The 21,902-nt window shown below is 42.6% G+C and overlaps 1 pseudogene; it reads left to right on the top strand.

Annotated features, from left to right (window-relative positions):
- The first annotated feature begins 3,500 nt into the window (after positions 1-3,500).
- Positions 3,501-21,902, top strand: part of LOC147985399 (uncharacterized) — a 33,749-nt pseudogene continuing 15,347 nt past the window's right edge.

Genomic DNA, 21,902 nt, shown 5'->3' with positions numbered 1-21,902 from the left:
TCATATTTTATTTGCGATTGGTTTTGATCCTAGAATTTCTACGCAACTCAAGGACCCATGGAGAGAGTTGGGGAATTCATTATTTTCATATTTGAGTTTTCTCAAATTTTGAGAATAGGATCATTTGATTTTATTTATTTTATCATCAATTATTTCTATTACAAAAATATGAGAGAGGGAATAAAATGACTTTCCCAAAATAAAGAAATATTGAGGATTTAATAATAAAATCAAATAAGATTTTATTTCGGAGTTTTTCCTTATTTTATTTGAATTCAGGAAAAATGTGTGTTTTTCAAAATTGCATTTAGGCCCCAAATAAATGTTCACCTTGTGCGGCTTGATTTTAGAAGCCCATGAAAATTTATTTCGGAATTTTTAGAGTCCGTTTAGTATTTTTTTTTTCTTCTGCGCATAATATTTAAAAAAACAGTGAACCGACCAAGGGCCGTGTCCGACTAGGACTCCCGGCCCGTTAGGATATATAAGCCGGGGGGAGGCCCAGCCCCAGCCAAACCCTAGCCGAGCCACCCAGCGCCGCCCGCCGCCCCCAGAGCCCGCCGCCGCACGTCGCCCGAGGTCCGCCGCCGCCTCGTTTTCCGCGCCGTTTTTTTTATTTTTTTCGAAAAACCGTTCTGTTTTTCCGTCGGTTTTTCGTCGATTTTTTTTAGTTTTGGTTTTTTTAAATAGATCGGTTTTTTCCCGGTTTATTTAAATAGCGAGCGTTCGTTTGTTCTAGCGAACGTTCGTCGTTTTTCTTTTTCTCGGATTTAATCCGCGATTTTTCTGATCGCGATTCCTGATCCGATTTTTTTAGTATAACTTTTCGCTCGTTTATCGGAATTAGGCGATTCAAGCGCCTGGAGTTTCGTCTCGAAACCCTCTATCCGTTTAATCAACTTAAACAAGTTTTTTCTACTGTAAAATTTGCCCTAGATCCAGATTAGTAGAACGAAGTTGTTTTCGTTCGCCGTTTGACTTTTGTTGCTTCGTTCGATTTGATTCTTTTTGCAAACCGGAGTTCTTAAGTTGAACCTTCTAGTTAGATCTCTTATTTGAGTTTTAGCCGCGCATTAGATGAGTACTTATTGTATGCTTGTTTGTTTATTTGTGATAGAGTACCCGGAGTGCGCCGCTTATTACTTCGAACCGCTAGGTTTCCCGGATCATCAGCAAGGCAAGTAACACTTTGATCATACTTTTCCTACTACCCAGTTTTATTGCATTAGATCCATCCTCACACATTGCATGATTAGGATCTAATTAAATTGTGGGATGGGAAGTAGTTGAGGTAGTACCTATTACCTGTTTATTATCAAACCTTTGGGAGTTACTTCTTCGTTTGCTTATTATGCCATGATATGCTAGTAGATGTGGATTGGGTGAGTGATATCCATGACAGATGTGAGATTGTTAATTAATGGTTTATCTAAGGTGGCAACTTAAACACATATCTGGGTGGATTGAGGCACCTGGGTATTCCAGGACTTGCCTGTTTTGTTTTGGACCGCCACCCAGGCTCAAAGGGATCATGAGACTATTCATACTAGAAACTTCCGTGTGCAGCCACAAGCTATTATGGGCTCTAGCATAGTTGACTAAGTCATGCGAACTCTTACAGTGGTAGACTAGCAGATGTAGGGGATGTAGGTGGTACGGTCTGCCCGATCGTAAGGTGCTAGCGCTTCTGAAAGACTATGTCTCGGTCATCCGTCTTCTCAAACACCATGTAGTGCGAGAAACCAAACGGAGGCGATCGAGTCTTGTGGGGAAAAGTGCGCAAACCTCTGCAGAGTGTAATAAACTAATCATGGTTAGGCGTGTCCCCGTTTATGGACATCTTGAGTATCTAGTACCTGGATTATCATGTGAATCTCAACATGTTACCCTAAATTAATTTTGTTGGGCTTTGTTTAATGATGATGCTTAATTGGGATTGAGAATGCTGTCAACCATTCTCAATGTTTAACAACCACCATGATAGTAATTAAATTTATTCCTTTGTAGTAGGGAAAAATTGGCTTTTCGCAAAACTATAACCATAGAGCTTTCCACCAGCCAAATATGCATATAGTATAGCTGTTTCATTCCATTATTCTCTATGTGTTACCTTGCCAGCATATTCCATGTGCTGACCCGTTTCGGGCTGCAACGTTAATGTTGCAGACTTTTCAGACGACGATTAAGGAGTTTTTAGGTCGTGGTTCTATACTCAGTGATGCCGTTGGAGTTGATGGACTCACTTATCTTCCAAGCCTTCCGCTGTTATCGTTATTAGATGGCCTTAAGCCATATTTATTGTAATAAGTTCTCTATGGAGACACTCGATGTAATAAGTGTGTGATTGCTACTCTGTTATAAATCCTCCGAGTACTGTGTGGTGTCAGCATTACTGATGCAGGGATGACACCGGAGCATAGAGATCAGACTGTTTGAGGTCTGGTCGCTACAGAGATGGTATCAGAGCACATGCTGACTGTAGGACACGACCACTAAGCTAAAGACCTAAAACACTATTCACCCTCTTCTCTTCTGACTCCTCACCTTTTCTACTCTTTTAGGATGGCGGATGCAAGGAACAAGTTCACGCAACAGGATGAAGGTACACCCTTTGGACGACACTTGAAGGAAGTCACTAGATACCTGAACATAGGAGTACCAAGCTTCACCGGAACCTCCAACGCCACTTTACCTAAAGAAGAGCGCTGGATGATTCAAGTTCAAGTTCCAGGAAGAACGTTCATGCCAGTCACTGAGCCCATAGAGTTTTCTTTTGATGCACCAACTTGGAGTCTAGGAAAGAGCATGGCAGCTCACATCACCATGGGACGCATTGGAGAAGTCTACCGCAATGATCTCAAGGATACTATCTATCAGATTTGTGGGCGCCGATATGAGCACTGGGAGATGATCAGCACCCAGAAGGATAGATCAATTGCAGCTTTTATCCAGGAGTTAAACCATCACATTCGACGACAGGAAAACCAGATGTGCACCGACATGATAGATCTGAAGAAGGCTAAGACAAGAATCAAGGAACTGGAGGAAGAACTCAAGGCTACACGTGAAGATTATGAAGAGGAAATTGAAGTATTAGTGGATAAGAATGCCGACCTAACAAAGAAGATCGGGATATTTATGGGAGGCCCTACACCAGTAGATGAAGATGAAGAACCCAAGGAGATTTGCCCAGAAGACTACATCATCATCGACGACACCGATTCGGATCCAGACGATAGCGATGATGATTATGTTGATGAAGTTGGAGCAGATATCATGGAGTCTGCAACCGAAGAATATTTCTAGTAGACCACCTCATCAGTAGTAGTAGTCCACCATGTAAATATAGTAGTCCGAGCACTTTTGCAATAGTTAGATCGATTGTATGCCCTTGTTTGATTGAATGAAGTGAATTGTTTGCTTTTGCCTCATGTGCATATGGGTAGTGTTTTCTCTTTAGACCCCTCTATTCTTACATCTCATCTTTTCTAAACCCTCAGATGCCTCCGAGACGTGACCCTGGATTTGCCTTTCCACCGGAGCTCACCCAGTTGATCCAGCAGCAGAACACATTGATGCAGTTGCTAGTCCAGAATCAGAATCAGGGGAACAACAACAACAACCCACCACCACCACCACCACCACCTATTGATCACTTAGCGCGTTTTCTTAGGCTGAATCCGCCGGTGTTTTCCAGTAGCACCGAGCCGATAGTAGCAGATGATTGGCTCCGCAAGACAGCTAGAGAGTTGACCACAACAGGATGCACGGATGCGGAGAAGGTGAAATTTGCCGCCCATCAGCTTGAAGGACCCGCAGCATCATGGTGGGAGAATTTCACAGCCACTTTCCCTGTCGACACTGTCACATGGGACCAGTTTCAGCAGGCCTTTCGTACTGCCCATGTTTCAGCATGAGCTATGGCCATGAAGAAGCGTGAGTTTCGCAACTTGCGCCAAGGAGGACAGACAGTTGGCCAGTATGTGGAGGACTTTAGTAAGTTAGCACGTTATGCCCCAGATGACGTCGGTACGGATGCAGCGAAGCAGGAGAAGTTTCTAGAAGGACTGAATGATGAGTTGAGCATGCAGTTGATGGTAGCACCCTTCAACAACTACCAGGAGTTGGTAGATCGTGCTCTTATGATTGAAGGGAAGAAGCAGCAAATTAAGAGCCGCAAGAGGATGTATGGACAAGGGAAATACAATTCAGGAGCTCAGCAGAAACCACATTTTACCCCTAGACCAGGAGGACATTTTCAGCATACCCATGGAGGAGGTAGCTCGCACTATCACAATGGCACCAGGAATGGTAATGGTAATGGAGGAAGCAACGGCCAGAATCGCACCAACCCATCAACCCCAGCCAAGAAAGACCTGAGCCAAGTCACTTGCTTTAAGTGTTCGAAGACCGGACATTATGCCAATGAATGTCCTGAATTACAAAATGGAAGTGGCAATGGAAGCTCTGGGAAGAAGCTGAACCCTTTCAACAGGGGACAGGTGAACCACGTTAACGTGGAGGAGGTTGAAGCTCAGCCTGATGCAGTAATAGCTAAGTTTTTGGTTAAGTCATTTACTGCACTCATTCTTTTTGATACTGGCGCATCGCATTCATACATCTCAAGGGGATTTGTGGATAAGTATAGACTGTCAACCCAAGCCCTTAGGTCACCCATGTTAGTAACCTCGCCTGGAGCAGAGTATATGGCTAGTCGATGGTGTGATCGGTTACCATTATGGATTGGTAACTACGTTTTTCCCTCAGACCTAATAGTATTGGAATCCCAAGGATTGGATGTGATATTAGGCATGGATTGGTTATCAAAGTATGAAGGGAATATTGAATGTGCTAGTAAGTCAATTTTGCTTACCACACCAGAAGGGAGAAGGATCAAGTATGTATCCCGACATGTGCCAAAGAGGACACAAGTAAATTGCTTAACAGGAGTTGTGCAGGAGGAAGTACCAGTGGTAAGGGATTTCCCTGAAGTATTTCCAGAAGAGTTGCCAGGCATGCCACTGGATAGAGATATTGAGTTTTTGATTGAGCTATTGCCAGGCACAGGGCCAATATCAAAGAGACCATATAGTATGCCAGCAAAAGGATTTGGTGGAAATTAAGAAGCAGATTAGGAGTTACTGGATAAAGGATATATTCGCCCAAGTTCTTCGCCTTGGGGATCGCCAGTACTTCTAGTGGAGAAGAAGGATGGATCGTTAAGGATGGTTGTTGATTATCGAGGATTGAATGAAGTAACGATCAAGAACAAGTACCCACTACCAATGATCAATGATCTGTTTGATCGATTGCAAGGAGCTAAGGTATTTTCCAAGATCGATTTGCGATCAGGGTACCACCAATTGAAGATTCGAGAACAGGATATTCCTAAGACAGCTTTTACCACCAGGTATGGGCTGTACGAGTATATCGTTATGTCATTTGGTCTGAATAAACCACCTGCATATTTTATGAACATGATGAACAAAGTGTTTATGGAGTTTTTGGATAAGTTCGTCGTGGTGTTCATTGATGATATCCTGGTTTACTCGAAGAATGAAGAGGAGCATTTGCGTTTGGTACTTGCAAATGTGAGTTTTGGTTGAAGGAAGTAGGATTCCTCGGACACGTTATATGCGGAGAAGGAATAGCAGTAGATCCCGCTAAAGTTGATACCGTGACCAAATGGGAAGCACCGACCACGGTTGGAGAGATACGGAGTTTTCTGGGACCCGCAGGATACTACCAGAGATTTATTGAGAATTTCTCAAAGATTGCGAAGCCTATGACGGAGTTGTTGAAGAAAGATACCAAGTTCATATGGACGGAGGAATGTGAGGCTAGTTTCCAGGAGTTGAAGAAATGTTTGGTTACTTCACCAGTGTTGATTTTGCCAGACCAGACCAAGGATTATGAGGTGTATTGCGACGCTTCACGTCGAGGACTTGGAGCAGTGCTTATGCAGGAAGGGAGAGTTGTTTCATATGCCTCAAGACAACTGATGTAGTGACCAAACCTCAAATAGTCTGATCTCTGTGCTCCGGTGTCATCCCTGGATCAGTGATGCTGACACCACATAGTACTCGGAGGATTTATAACAGAGTAGCAATCACACACTTATTACATCGAATGTCTCAAAAGAGAACTTATTACAATAAATATGGCTTAAGGCCATCTAATAACGATAACAACGGAAGGCTTGGAAGATAAGTGAGTCCATCAACTCCAACGGCATCACTGAGTATAGAACCACGACCTAAAAACTCCTTAATCTACGTCTGAAAAGTCTGCAACATTAACGTTGCAACCCGAAAACGGGTAAGCACATGGAATATGCTGGCAAGGTAACACATAGAGAGTAATGGAATGAAACAGCTATACTATATGCATATTTGGCTGGTGGAAAGCTCTATGGTTACAGTTTTGCGTAAAGCCAATTTTTCCCTACTTCAAAGGAATAAAATTTTAATTACTATCAAGGTGGTTGTTAAACATTGAGAATGGTTGACAGCATTCTCAATCCCAATTAAGCATCATCATTAAACATAACCCAACAAAATTAATTTAGAGTAACATGTTGAGATTCACATGATAATCCAAGTACTAGATACTCAAGATGTCCATAACCGGGGACACGGCTAACCATGATTAGTTTGTTACACTCTACAAAGGTTTGCGCACTTTTCCCCACAAGACTCGATCGCCTCCGTTTGGTTTCTCGCACTACAGGGTGTTTGAGAAGACGGATGACCGAGACATAGTCTTTCAGAAGCACTAGCGCCTTACGATCGGGTAGACCGTACCACCTACATCCCCTACATCTGCTAGTCTACCACTTTAAGAGTTCGCACAACTTAGTCAACTATGCTAGAGCCCATAATAGCTTGTGGCTGCACACGGAAGTTTCTAGTATGAATAGTCTTATGATCCCTTTGAGCCTGGGTGGCGGTCCAAAAGAAAATAGGCAAGTCCTGGAATACCCAGGTCCCTCAATCCACCCAGATGTGTGTTTAAGTTGCCACCTTGGATAAACCATTAATTATCAATCTCACATCTGTCATCGATATCACTCACCCAATCCACGTCTACTAGCATAGCATGGCATAATAAGCAAACCTAGAAGTAACTCCCAAAGGTTTGATAATAAACACGTAATAGGTACTACCTCATCTACTTCCCATCCCACAATTTAATTAGATCCTAATCATGCAATGTGTGAGGATTGATCTAATGTAATAAAACTGGGTAGTAGAAAAGATATGATCAAAGTGTTACTTGCCTTGCTGATGATCCGGGAAACCTAGCGATTCGAAGTAATAGGCGGCGCACTCCGGATACTCTATCGCAGACAAACAAACAAGCATACAATAAGTACTCAACTAATGCACAGGTAAAACTCAAATAAGAGATCTAACCAGAAGGTTCAACTTAAGAACTCCGGTTGGCAAAAAGAATCAAATCGAACGAAACAACGAAAGTCAAACGGCGGAAGAAAACAACTTCATTCTAGTAATCTGGATCTAGGGCAAATTTTACAGTAGCAAAATCTTGTTTAAGTTGTTTAAACGGATAGAGGGTTTCGAGACGAAACTCTAGGCGCTTGAATCGCCTGATTCTGATAAACAAGCGAAAAGTTAAACTAAAACGAAAATCGGATCAGGAATCGCGATCAGAAAAATCGCGGATTTAATCCAAGAAAAAAACGACGAACGCTTGCTACACGAACGAACGGACGAACGCTCGCTATTTAAATAAACCGGAAAAACCGATCTATTTAAAAAACCGAATCTATTAAACCGATGAAAACCGATTGTTTTTTTAAACCAAAGGCACGAAAAACGAGGCGCGGCAGTGAACCTCGGCGGCGGCGGCGGGGGGGTCCGGCGATGGCGGCGCGGGGCGGTGCGGCGGCGGGCAGCGGTGGCGGCGCGGGCGGGCAGCGGCGGCGGCACGGGCGGGCGGCGGCGGCGGCGCGGCGGCGGCAGCGGGACCGGGCGGCGGCTAGGGTTGGGGGCTGGGGCGGCTAGGGTTCCCCGGGGCTGGGCCTCGGCTTATAAAGCCTAGTCGGGCTAGAGTCCTAGTCGGACACGGCCCATTAGGTCGGTTCGTTTTTTTTCTAAATTTATTTCCGCTAGGAAAAAAATAAAAAGAAATACTAAACGGACTCCAAAAATCCCGAAATAAATTTTCCCGGGCTTCTAAAATCAAGCCCGACAAAGTGAACATTTATTTGGGGCCTAAATGCAATTTTGGAAAATACACATTTTTCCTAAATTCAAATAAAACACCGAAAAACTTCGAAATAAAATCTTGTTTGATTTTATTATTAAACCCTCAATATTTCTCTATTTTGGGAAAGTCATTTTATTCCCTCTCTCATATTTTTGTAATAGAAATAATTGATGATAAAATAAATAAAATCAAATGATCCTATTCTCAAAATTTGAGAAAACTCAAATATGAAAATAACGAAATCCCCAACTCTCTCCATTGGTCCTTGAGTTGCGTAGAATTTTCTAGGATCAGCCAAAATGCAAAAAAAAATATGATATGCAATGATGATCTAATGTATAACATTCCAAATTGAAAATTTGGGATGTTACAAACCTACCCCCTTAAGATGAATCTCGCCCTCGAGATTCGGGTTGGCTAGAAAATAGGTGAGGGTGGTCTTTGAGAAAATCTTCCCCTCGCTCCCAGGTGGCTTCATCCTCCGTGTGGTGGCTCCACTGAACTTTGCAAAACTTGATAACTTTGCTGCGAGTAACTCGGCAGGCAAACTCGAGGATCTTAACTGGTTTCTCCTCGTAGGTCAAATCGTTATCCAACTGAATAGTTTCCAAAGGCACTGTATCTCTCAACGGTACGTCAGCCATCTCTGCGTGACACTTCTTTAACTGAGAAACATGGAACACATCATGTACTCCTGACAATCCTTCGGGCAATTCCAACTTGTAGGCCACTTCTCCCATACGTTCCAAAACTCTATATGGTCCTACAAATCGTGGCGCTAACTTCCCTTTAACTCCAAAACGCTTTGTTCCCCGAAGTGGAGATACTCGAAGATAAGCTCTATCTCCAACTTCGTAAACTGTCTACTTGCATTTAGAATCTGCATAACTCTTCTGTCTGGACTGGGCTATCTTGAGCCTATCACGAATCAATTTCACCTTCTGTTCAGACTCTTTAATCAAGTCAGGTCCAAATAACTGGCGGTCTCCGACTTCGTCCCATGACAGCGGTGTCCTGCACCTCCTTCCGTACAAAGCTTCAAAAGGGGCCATCTTCAAACTGGTTTGGTAACTTTTGTTGTAAGAGAACTCTGCATATGGCAAATTATCGTCCCAACTAGATCCATAATCTAGCGCACAAGCTCTCAGCATATCCTCCAAAATCTGATTTACTCTCTCGGTCTGTCCATCTGTCTGTGGATGAAAAGCTGTACTGAATTCTAGCGTGGTACCCAAAGTTTCGTGCAACTGCTTCCAGAACTTTGAGGTAAACTGGGTTCCTCTATCTGATACGATACTCCTCGGAACTCCATGTAGACATACTATTCTGGTCATGTATATCTTTGCCAACTTAGCACTGGTGTAAGTGGTCTTTACTGGGATGAAATGAGCTACTTTCGTCAATCGATCAACTACAACCCAAATTGAGTCATATCCTGAACGAGTCCTAGGCAATCCCTTGATAAAATACATGCCTAACTTATCCCACTTCCATTCGGGTATCGGCAATGGTTGTAACAATCCTGCTGACTTCTGATGCTCTGCCTTTACTCTCTGGCATACATCACAAACTGCTACATACTCCGCAATATCCTTCTTCATTCCCGTCCACTAGAAAATATCCTTCAAATCCAAATATATCTTGGTATTTCCTGGGTGAATTGAATACGGTGAATCGTGTGCCTCTTGCAAAATCAACTTCCTGATCTCCGGGTTATTGGGCACGTAAACACGGTCTTCAAACCATAGGGTATCGTGCTCATCCTCACAAAATCCTTTAGCTTTTCCTTTGCTCAGTTTCTCCTTTATAGCAGCAATCTCTTTGTCAGTTTTCTGAGCTTCTCTGATTCTATCCATCAAAGTTGACTGAATCTCTAGTGCCGCTACATAGCCTCTCAGAACTATTTCCACACATAGTTCATGAAGATTTTCGGCTAACTCCTTGGGTATCCCTCCCATCATTAACGTATTGACATGGCTCTTACGGCTTAACGCGTCAGCTACTACATTAGCCTTTCCGGGGTGATAGTGCAATTTCATATCATAATCCTTGATAAGCTCCAACCATCTCCTTTGTCTGAGATTCAACTCCTTCTGTGTGAAAATGTACTTCAAACTCTTATGATCCGTGTACACCTCACAATGGTTTCCAATGAGGAAATGTCTCCATGTCTTCAATGCATGCACTACGGCTGCTAACTCCAAATCATGCGTGGCATAATTCAACTCATGGGGCTTCAGTTGTCTTGAGGCATATGAAACAACTCTCCCTTCCTGCATAAGCACTGCTCCAAGTCCTCGACGTGAAGCGTCACAATACACCTCATAATCTTTGGTCTGTTCTGGCAAAATCAACACTGGTAAGGTAACCAAGCGTTTCTTCAACTCCTGAAAACTCGCCTCACACTCCTCCGTCCATATGAACTTGGTATCTTTCTTCAACAACTCCGTCATAGGCTTCGCAATCTTTGAGAAATTCTCAATAAATCTCCGGTAGTATCCTGCGGGTCCAAGAAAACTCCGGATCTCTCCAACTGTTGTTGGGGCTTCCCACTTGGTCACGGTTTCAACTTTAGCGGGATCTACTGCTATACCTTCTCCAGATATAACGTGTCCGAGGAATCCTACTTCCTTCAACCAAAACTCACATTTGCTGAACTTGGCATATAATTGATGTTCTCTGAGCTTTCCAAGTACCAAACGCAAATGCTCCTTATGTTCCTCTTCATTCTTCGAATAAACTAGGATATCATCAATGAACACTACGACGAACTTATCCAGAAACTCCATAAACACTTTGTTCATCATGTTCATAAAATAGGCAGGGACGTTAGTCAGACCAAATGACATAACGGTATACTCATACAGCCCATACCTGGTGGTAAAAGCTGTCTTCGGAATATCCTGTTCTCGAATCTTCAACTGGTGGTATCCTGATCGCAGATCGATCTTGGAAAATACCTTAGCTCCTTGCAATTGATCAAACAGATCATTAATCATTGGTAGTGGGTACTTGTTCTTGATTGTTACTTCATTCAATCCTCGATAATCAACAACCATCCTTAACGATCCATCCTTTTTCTCCACTAGAAGTACTGGCGATCCCCAAGGCGAAGAACTTGGGCGAATATATCCCTTATCCAGTAACTCCTTAATCTGCTTCTTAATTTCACCAAATCCTTTGCTGGCATCCTATATGGTCTCTTTGATATTGGCCCTGTGCCTGGCAATAGCTCAATCAAAAACTCAATATCTCTATCCGGTGGCATGCCTGGCAACTCTTCTGGAAATACATCAGGGAAATCCCTTACCACTGGTACTTCCTCCTGCACAACTCTTGTTAAGCAATTTACTTGAGTCCTCTTTGGCACATGCCGGGATACATACTTGATCCTTCTCCCTTCCGGTGTGGTAAGCAAAATTGACTTACTAGCACATTCAATATTCCCTTCATACTTTGATAACCAATCCATGCCTAATATCACATCCAATCCTTGAGATTCCAATACTATTAGGTCTGAGGGAAAAACATAGTTACCAATCCTTAATGGTAACCGATCACACCATAGACTAGCCACATACTCTGCTCCAGGCGAGGTTACTAACATGGGTGACCTAAGGGCTTGGGTTGGTAGGTTATACTTATCCACAAATCCCCTTGAGATGTATGAATGCGATGCACCAGTATCAAAAAGAACGAGTGCAGTAAATGACTTAACCAAAAACTTACCTATTACTACATCGGGCTGAGCTTCAACCTCCTCCATGCTAACGTGGTTCACCTGTCCCCTGTTGAAAGGGTTCGGCTTCTTCCCAGAACTTCCATTTCCATTTTGGCCTTCAGGACATTCATTGGCATAATGTCCTGGCTTCGAACACTTATAGCAAGTGACTTGGCTCAAGTCCTTCTTGGCTGGGGTTGATGGGTTGGTGCAGTTCTGGCCGTTGCTTCCTCCATTGCCATTACCATTCTTAGTGCCATTGTGATTGTGCGAGCTACCTCCCCCATGGGTATGCTGAAAATGTCCTCCCGGTCTAGGGGTAAAACATGGCTTTTGTTGAGCTCCTGAATTGTACTTTCCTTGTCCATACTTCCTCTTGCGATTCTCAATTTGCTGCTGCTTCCCTTCAATCATAAGAGCACGATCTACCAACTCCTGGTAGTTGTTGAAGGTGGCTACCATCAACTGCATGCTCAACTCATCATTCAGTCCTTCCAGAAACTTCTCTTGTTTAGCTGCATCCGTAGCAACGTCATCTAGGGCATAACATGCTAGCTTACTAAACTCCTCCACATATTGGCGAACTGTCCGTCCTCCTTGGCGCAAGTTACGAAACTCACGCTTCTTCATGGCCATAGCTCCTGCTGAAACATGGGCAGTATGGAAAGCCTGCTGAAACTGGTCCCATGTGACAGTGTCGACTGGGAAGGTGGCTGTGAAATTCTCCCACCATGATGCTGCGGGTCCTTCTAACTGATGTGCGGCAAACTTCACCTTCTCCGCATCTGTGCATCCTGCTGTGGTCAACTACCTAGCTATCTTGCGGAGCCAATCATCTGCTACTATCGGCTCGGTGCTACTGGAAAACACTGGCGGATTCAGCCTAAGAAAACGGGCTAAGTGGTCAACAGGTGGTGGTGGTGGGTTGTGGTTGTTGTTCCCCTGATTCTGATTCTGGACTAGCAACCGCATCAATGTGTTCTGCTGCTGGATCAACTGGGTGAGCTCCGGTGGAAAGGCAAATCCGAGGTCACGTCCCAGAGGCATCTGAGGGTTTAGAAAAGATGAGATATAAGAATAGAGAGGGTCTAAAGAGAAAACACTACCCATATGCACATGAGGCAAAAGCAAACAATTCACTTCTATCAATCAACCAAAGGCATACAATCGATCTAACTATCGCAAAAGTGCTCGGACTACTATATTTACATGGTGGACTACTAGAAATATTCTACGGTTGTTGACTCCATAATATCTGCTCCAGCTTCATCAACATAGTCATCATCGCTACTATCTGCTTCCGAGTCAGTGCCGTCGATGATGATGTAGTCTTCCGGGCTAATCTCCTTGGGTTCTTCGTCTTCCTCTACTGGCGTCGGGCCTCCCATAAATATTCCAATCTTCTTGATCAGGTCGTCATTCTTATCCATCAATACTTCAATTTCCTCTTCATAATCTTCATGTGTAGCCTTGAGTTCTTCCTCCAGTTCCTTAATTCTAGTCTTAGCCTTCTTCAGATCTATCATGTCGGCGCACATCTGGTAGATAGTATCCGTGAGAACCTTGCGGTACACTTCTCCAATGCGTCCCATGGTGATGTGAGCTGCCATGCTCTTTCCTAGACTCCAAGTTGGTGCATCAAAAGAAAATTCTATGGGCTTAGTGACTGGCATGAACGTCCTTCCTGGAACTTGAACTTGAATCATCCAGCGCTCTTCTTCAGGTAAAGTGGCGTTGTAGGTTCCCGTGAAGCTTGGTACTCCTATGTTTAGGTATCTAGTGACTTCCTTCAAGTGGCGTCCAAAGGGTGCATCTTCATCCGGTTGCGTAAACTTGTTCCTTGCATCCGCCATCCTAAAGAATAGAAAATATGAAAGGTCAGAAGAGAAGAGAGTGAGTAGTGATCTAGGTCTTTAGCTTAGTGGTCGTGTCCTACAGTCAGCGTGTGCTCTGATACCATCTCTATAGCGACCAGATCTCAAACAGTCTGATCTCTGTGCTCCGGTGTCATCCCTGGATCAGTAATGCTGACACCACATAGTACTCAGAGGATTTATAACAGAGTAGCAATCACACACTTATTACATCGAATGTCTCAAAAGAGAACTTATTACAATAAATATGGCTTAAGGCCATCTAATAACGATAACAGCGGAAGGCTTGGAAGATAAGTGAGTCCATCAACTCCAACGGCATCACTGAGTATAGAACCACGACCTAAAAACTCCTTAATCATCGTCTGGAAAGTCTGCAACATTAACGTTGCATCCCAAAAACGGGTCAGCACATGAAATATCCTGGCAAGGTAACACATAGAGAGTAATGGAATGAAACAGCTATACTATATGCATATTTGGCTGGTGGAAAGCTCTATGGTTACAGTTTTGCGTAAAGCCAATTTTTCCCTACTTCAAAGGAATAAAATTTTAATTACTATCAAGGTGGTTGTTAAACATTGAGAATGGTTGACAGCATTCTCAATCCCAATTAAGCATCATCATTAAACATAACCCAACAAAATTAATTTAGAGTAACATGTTGAGATTCACATGATAATCCAAGTACTAGATACTCAAGATGTCCATAACCGGGGACACGGCTAACCATGATTAGTTTGTTACACTCTGCAGAGGTTTGCGCACTTTTCCCCACAAGACTCGATCGCCTCCGTTTGGTTTCTCGCACTACAGGGTGTTTGAGAAGACGGATGACCAAGACATAGTCTTTCAGAAGCACTAGCACCTTACGATCGGGTAGACCGTACCACCTACATCCCCTACATCTGCTAGTCTACCACTTTAAGAGTTCGCACAACTTAGTCAACTATGCTAGAGCCCATAATAGCTTGTGGCTGCACACGGAAGTTTATAGTATGAATAGTCTTATGATCCCTTTGAGCCTGGGTGGCGGTCCAAAAGAAAACAGGCAAGTCCTGGAATACCCAGGTGCCTCAATCCACCCAGATGTGTGTTTAAGTTGCCACCTTGGATAAACCATTAATTATCAATCTCACATCTGTCATGGATATCACTCACCCAATCCACGTCTACTAGCATAGCATGGCATAATAAGCAAACGTAGAAGTAACTCCCAAAGGTTTGATAATAAACAAGTAATTGGTACTACCTCATCTACTTCCCATCCCACAATTTAATTAGATCCTAATCATGCAATGTGTGAGGATTGATCTAATGCAATAAAACTGGGTAGTAGAAAAGGTATGATCAAAGTGTTACTTGCCTTGCTGATGATCCGGGAAACCTAGCGATTCGAAGTAACAGGCGGCGCACTCCGGATACTCTATCACAGACAAACAAACAAGCATACAATAAGTACTCAACTAATGCAAAGGTAAAACTCAAATAAGAGATCTAACCATAAGGCTCAACTTAAGAACTCCGGTTGGCAAAACGAATCAAATCGAACGAAACAACGAAAGTCAAATGGCGGAAGAAAACAACTTCGTTCTAGTAATCTGGATCTAGGGCAAATTTTACAGTAGCAAAATCTTGTTTAAGTTGGTTAAACGGATAGAGGGTTTCGAGACGAAACTCTAGGCGCTTGAATCGCCTGATTCCGATAAACGAGCGAAAAGTTAAACTAAAACGAAAATTGGATCAGGAATCGCGATCAGAAAAATCGCGGATTTAATCCGAGAAAAAAAACGACGAACGCTCGCTAGAACGAATGGACGGACGAACGCTCGCTATTTAAATAAACCGGAAAAACCGATCTATTTAAAAAAAACCGAATCTATGAAACCGACGAAAACTGATCGGAAAAAAACCGAAGGCACGAAAAACGAGGCACGACGGCGAACCTCGGCGGCGGCGGGGTCCGGCGACGGCGGCGCGGGGCGGCGCGGCGGCGGGCCGCGGCGGCGGCGGCGCGGGCGGGTGGCGGCGGCGGCGCGGGCGGGCGGCGGCGGCGGGACCGGGTGGCGGCTAGGGTTGGGGGCTGGGGCGGCTAGGGTTCCCCGGGGCTGGGCCTCGGCTTATAAAGCCTAGTCGGGCCAGAGTCCTAGTCGGACACGGCGCGTTAGGTTGGTTCGTTTTTTTTTTAATTTATTTCCGCTCGGAAAAAAATAAAAAGAAATACTAAACGGACTCCTAAAATCCCGAAATAAATTTTCCCGGGCTTCTAAAATCAAGCCCGACAAAGTGAACATTTATTTGGGGCGTAAATTCAATTTTGAAAAACGCACATTTTTCCTAAATTCAAATAAAACACCAAAAAACTCCGAAATAAAATCTTGTTTGATTTTATTATTAAATCCTCAATATTTCTCTATTTTGGGAAAGTCATTTTATTCCCTCTATCATATTTTTGTAATAGAAATAATTGATGATAAAATAAATAAAATCAAATGATCCTATTCTCAAAATTTGAGAAAACTCAAATATGAAAATAACGAAATCCCCAACTCTCTCCATGGGTCCCTGAGTTGCGTAGAATTTTCTAGGATCAGCCAAAATGCAAAAATAAAATATGATATGCAATGATGATCTAATGTATAACATTCCAAATTGAAAATTTGGGATGTTACAACTGAAACCTCATGAGTTGAATTATGCTACGCATGATTTAGAGTTAGCAGCCGTAGTGCATGCATTGAAAACATGGAGACATTTCCTCATTGGAAATCATTGTGAGGTGTACACGGATCATAAGAGTTTGAAATACATTTTCACGCAGAAGGAGTTAAACCTCAGATAGAGGAGATGGTTGGAGCTCATCAAGGATTATGATATGAGATTGCATTATCATCCCGGAAAGGCTAATGTAGTAGCTGACCCATTAAGCCGTAAGAGCCACGTCAATACATTAATGACGGGAGGAATACCAAGGGAGTTAGCAGAAAATCTTCGTGAACTATGTGTGGATATAGTTCCTAGAGGCTATGTAGCAGCATTGGAGATTCAGTCAACCTTGATGGATATAATCAGAGAAGCTCAGAAGACTGACAAGGAGATTGCCTCTATTAAGGAGAAACTAAGCAAAGGAAAGGCTAAAGGATTTCATGAGGATGAGCACGACACCCTATGGTTTGAAGACCGTGTTTATGTGCCCAATGACCCAGAGATTAGGAAGTTGATTCTGCAAGAGGCACACGATTCACCATATTCAATTCACCCAGGAAATACCAAGATGTATTTGGATTTGAAGGATATTTTCTGGTGGACCGGAATGAAGAAGGATATTGCGGAGTATGTAGCAGTCTGTGATGTATGTCAGAGAGTAAAGGCAGAGCATCAGAAGCCAGCGGGATTGTTACAACCATTGCCGATACCCAAATGGAAGTGGGATAAGTTAGGCATGGATTTTATCACGGGATTACCCAGGACTCGTTCAGGCTATGACTCGATTTGGGTTATAGTCGATCGGTTGACGAAGGTAGCTCATTTCATCCCGGTAAAGACCACTTACACCAGTACTAAGTTGGCAAAGATATACATGACCAGGATCGTATGTTTGCATGGAGTTCCGAGGAGTATCGTATCAGATAGAGGAACCCAATTTACCTCAAAGTTCTGGAAGCAGTTGCATGAAACTTTGGGAACCAGGCTAGAATTCAGTACAGCTTTTCATCCACAAATAGATGGACAGACCGAGAGAGTCAATCAGATTTTGGAGGATATGCTGAGAGCTTGTGCGCTAGATTACGGATCTAGTTGGGACGACAATTTGCCATATGCAGAGTTCTCTTACAACAACAGTTACCAAACCAGTTTAAAGATGGCCCCTTTCGAATCTTTGTACGGAAGGAGATGTAGAACACCGTTGTCGTGGGACGAAGTTGGAGACCGCCAGTTGTTTGGACCTAATTTGATTAAAGAGTCTGAACAGAAGGTGAAATTGATTCACGATAGGCTCAAGATAGCCCAGTCGAGACAGAAGAGTTATGCAGATTCTAAACGAAAGGAGACAGTTTATGAAGTTGGAGATAGAGCTTATCTTCGAGTATCTCCACTTCGGGGAACAAAGCGTTTTGGAGTTAAGGGAAAGTTAGCGCCATGATTTGTAGGACCATATCGAGTTTTGGAGCATATGGGAGAAGTGGCCTACAAGTTGGAATTGCCTGAAGGATTGTCAGGAGTTCATGATGTGTTCCACGTTTCCCAGTTGAAGAAGTGTCACGCTGAGATGGCTGACATACCCTTGAGAGACACAGTGCCGTTGGAAACAATTCAGTTGGATAACGATTTGACCTACGAGGAGAAACCAATTAAGATCCTGGAGTTTGCCAGCCGAGTCACTCGCAGCAAGGTTATCAAGTTTTGCAAAGTTCAATGGAGCAATCACACGGAGGATGAAGCCACCTGGGAGCGAGAGGAATATTTGCTCAAGGACCACCCTCACCTATTTTCTAGCCAACCTAAATCTCGAGGGCGAGATTCATCTTAAGGGGGGTACGTTTGTAACATCCCAAATTTTCAATTTGGAATGTTATACATTAGATCATCATTGCATATCATATTTTATTTGCGATTGGTTTTGATCCTAGAATTTCTACGCAACTCAAGGACCCATGGAGAGAGTTGGGGAATTCATTATTTTCATATTTGAGTTTTCTCAAATTTTGAGAATAGGATCATTTGATTTTATTTATTTTATCATCAATTATTTCTATTACAAAAATATGACAGAGGGGATAAAATGACTTTCCCAAAATAAAGAAATATTGAGGATTTAATAATAAAATCAAATAAGATTTTACTCAGAGTTTTTTGTTATTTTATTTGAATTTAGGAAAAATGTGCGTTTTTCAAAATTGCATATAGGCCCCAAATAAATGTTCACCTTGTGCGGCTTGATTTTAGAAGCCCGTGAAAATTTATTTCGGAATTTTTGAAGTCCGTTTAGTATTTCTTTTTATTTTTCTTCTGCGTGTAATATTTAAAAAAAACAGCGAACCGACCTAGGGCCGTGTCCGACTAGGACTCCCGGCCCGTTAGGATATATAAGCCAGGGGGGAGGCCCAGCCCCAGCCAAACCCTAGCCGAGCCGCCCAGCGCCGCCCGTCGCCCCCAGCGCCCGCCGCCGCCGCCGCACGCCGCCCGAGGTCCGCCGCCGCCTCGTTTTCCATGCCGGTTTTTTTTTGAAAAACTGTTTGATTTTTCCGTCGGTTTTTTTTAGTTTTGGTTTTTTTAAATAGATCGGTTTTTTCCAGTTTATTTAAATAGCGAGCGTTCGTTTGTTCTAGCGAACGTTCGTCGTTTTTCTTTTTCTCGGATTTAATCCGCGATTTTTCTGATCGCGATTCCTGATCCGATTTTTTTAGTATAACTTTTCGCTCGTTTATCGGAATTAGGCGATTCAAGCGCCTGGAGTTTCGTCTCGAAACCCTCTATCCGTTTAATCAACTTAAACAAGTTTTTTCTACTGTAAAATTTGCCCTAGATCCAGATTAGTAGAACGAAGTTGTTTTCGTTCGCCGTTTGACTTTTGTTGCTTCGTTCGATTTGATTCTTTTTGCAAACCGGAGTTCTTAAGTTGAACCTTCTAGTTAGATCTCTTATTTGAGTTTTAGCCGCGCATTAGATGAGTACTTATTGTATGCTTGTTTGTTTATTTGTGATAGAGTACCCGGAGTGCGCCGCTTATTACTTCGAACCGCTAGGTTTCCCGGATCATCAGCAAGGCAAGTAACACTTTGATCATACTTTTCCTACTACCCAGTTTTATTGCATTAGATCCATCCTCACACATTGCATGATTAGGATCTAATTAAATTGTGGGATGGGAAGTAGTTGAGGTAGTACCTATTACCTGTTTATTATCAAACCTTTGGGAGTTACTTCTTCGTTTGCTTATTATGCCATGATATGCTAGTAGATGTGGATTGGGTGAGTGATATCCATGACAGATGTGAGATTGTTAATTAATGGTTTATCTAAGGTGGCAACTTAAACACATATCTGGGTGGATTGAGGCACCTGGGTATTCCAGGACTTGCCTGTTTTGTTTTGGACCGCCACCCAGGCTCAAAGGGATCATGAGACTATTCATACTAGAAACTTCCGTGTGCAGCCACAAGCTATTATGGGCTCTAGCATAGTTGACTAAGTCATGCGAACTCTTACAGTGGTAGACTAGCAGATGTAGGGGATGTAGGTGGTACGGTCTGCCCGATCGTAAGGTGCTAGCGCTTCTGAAAGACTATGTCTCGGTCATCCGTCTTCTCAAACACCATGTAGTGCGAGAAACCAAACGGAGGCGATCGAGTCTTGTGGGGAAAAGTGCGCAAACCTCTGCAGAGTGTAATAAACTAATCATGGTTAGGCGTGTCCCCGTTTATGGACATCTTGAGTATCTAGTACCTGGATTATCATGTGAATCTCAACATGTTACCCTAAATTAATTTTGTTGGGCTTTGTTTAATGATGATGCTTAATTGGGATTGAGAATGCTGTCAACCATTCTCAATGTTTAACAACCACCATGATAGTAATTAAATTTATTCCTTTGTAGTAGGGAAAAATTGGCTTTTCGCAAAACTATAACCATAGAGCTTTCCACCAGCCAAATATGCATATAGTATAGCTGTTTCATTCCATTATTCTCTATGTGTTACCTTGCCAGCATATTCCATGTGCTGACCCGTTTCGGGCTGCAACGTTAATGTTGCAGACTTTTCAGACGACGATTAAGGAGTTTTTAGGTCGTGGTTCTATACTCAGTGATGCCGTTGGAGTTGATGGACTCACTTATCTTCCAAGCCTTCCGCTGTTATCGTTATTAGATGGCCTTAAGCCATATTTATTGTAATAAGTTCTCTATGGAGACACTCGATGTAATAAGTGTGTGATTGCTACTCTATTATAAATCCTCCGAGTACTGTGTGGTGTCAGCATTACTGATGCAGGGATGACACCGGAGCATAGAGATCAGACTGTTTGAGGTCTGGTCGCTACAAGTTTTGAGTTGAGGGCTTTGTCTTTCTTGCAATGATCTTGAAGGAATAAGAAAAACAAAGAATAAAAGAAGTAAAAAAGATTATATAATGATCTTATGGAGAGTGATGACTTCGCATATAAGAAGTATGGTGAATAAAATTTGTTGGGAGTTGACAAACATAGTTTTGGTCATTGTTGCAATTAATAGGAAGTAATAAAGAAAGAGAGGTCTCACATATAAATGTACTATCTTGGACATCTTTTGTGATTGTGGGCACTCATTAAAATATGACATGCTAAAAGGTTGATGTTGGACAAGGAAGACAACATAATGGGTTATGTTTTCTTATATCCAAATAGAAGTTATATTGTCATGGATCCTCCAACATGTTGAGTTTGCTTTTCCCTCTTATGCTAGCCAAATTCTTTGCACCAAGTAGAGATACTACTTGTCCATCCAAACATCCCTTAAACCAGTTTTGCCATGAGAGTCCACCATACCTACCTATGGATTGAGTAAGATCCTTCAAGTAAGTTGTTATTGGTGCAAGCAATAAAAATTGCTCTCTAATATGTATGATATTTTAGTGTGAAGAAAATAAACTTCATACGAACTTGTGATATGGAAGAAGTGAAAGCGACGGACTGCATAATAAAGTTCTTTATCACAAGCGGCAATATAAAGTGACATTATTTTGCATTAATATTTTGTGCATCCAACAATAAAAGCACATGACAACCTCTGCTTCCCTCTGCGAAGGGCCTGTCTTTTACTTTTACCTTCTACCTTTATACAAGATTCATGGTGATCTTCACCTTTCCTTTTTACACTTTTTCTTTTTGGCAAGCACTGTATGTTGGGGAAAGATCTATATATATATATATATATATATATATATATATATATATCCACTCAGATGTAGGTTATCATAAAGTATTATTGTTGACATTACCCTTAAGGTAAAAGGTTGGGAGGCGAAACTATAAGCCCCTATCTTTCTCTGTGTCCGATTGAGGCTTTGAACCCATAAGTATCACGTGAGTGTTAGCAA

Source organism: Triticum urartu, chromosome 2A (assembly GCF_056163025.1).
Source record: "Triticum urartu cultivar PI428250 chromosome 2A, HENAU_Tu73, whole genome shotgun sequence".
In the NCBI taxonomy this organism is placed as follows: domain Eukaryota; kingdom Viridiplantae; phylum Streptophyta; class Magnoliopsida; order Poales; family Poaceae; genus Triticum; species Triticum urartu.
The sequence above is the reverse complement of the archived record's forward strand: the minus strand, read 5'-3'. Positions and strand labels throughout refer to the sequence as shown.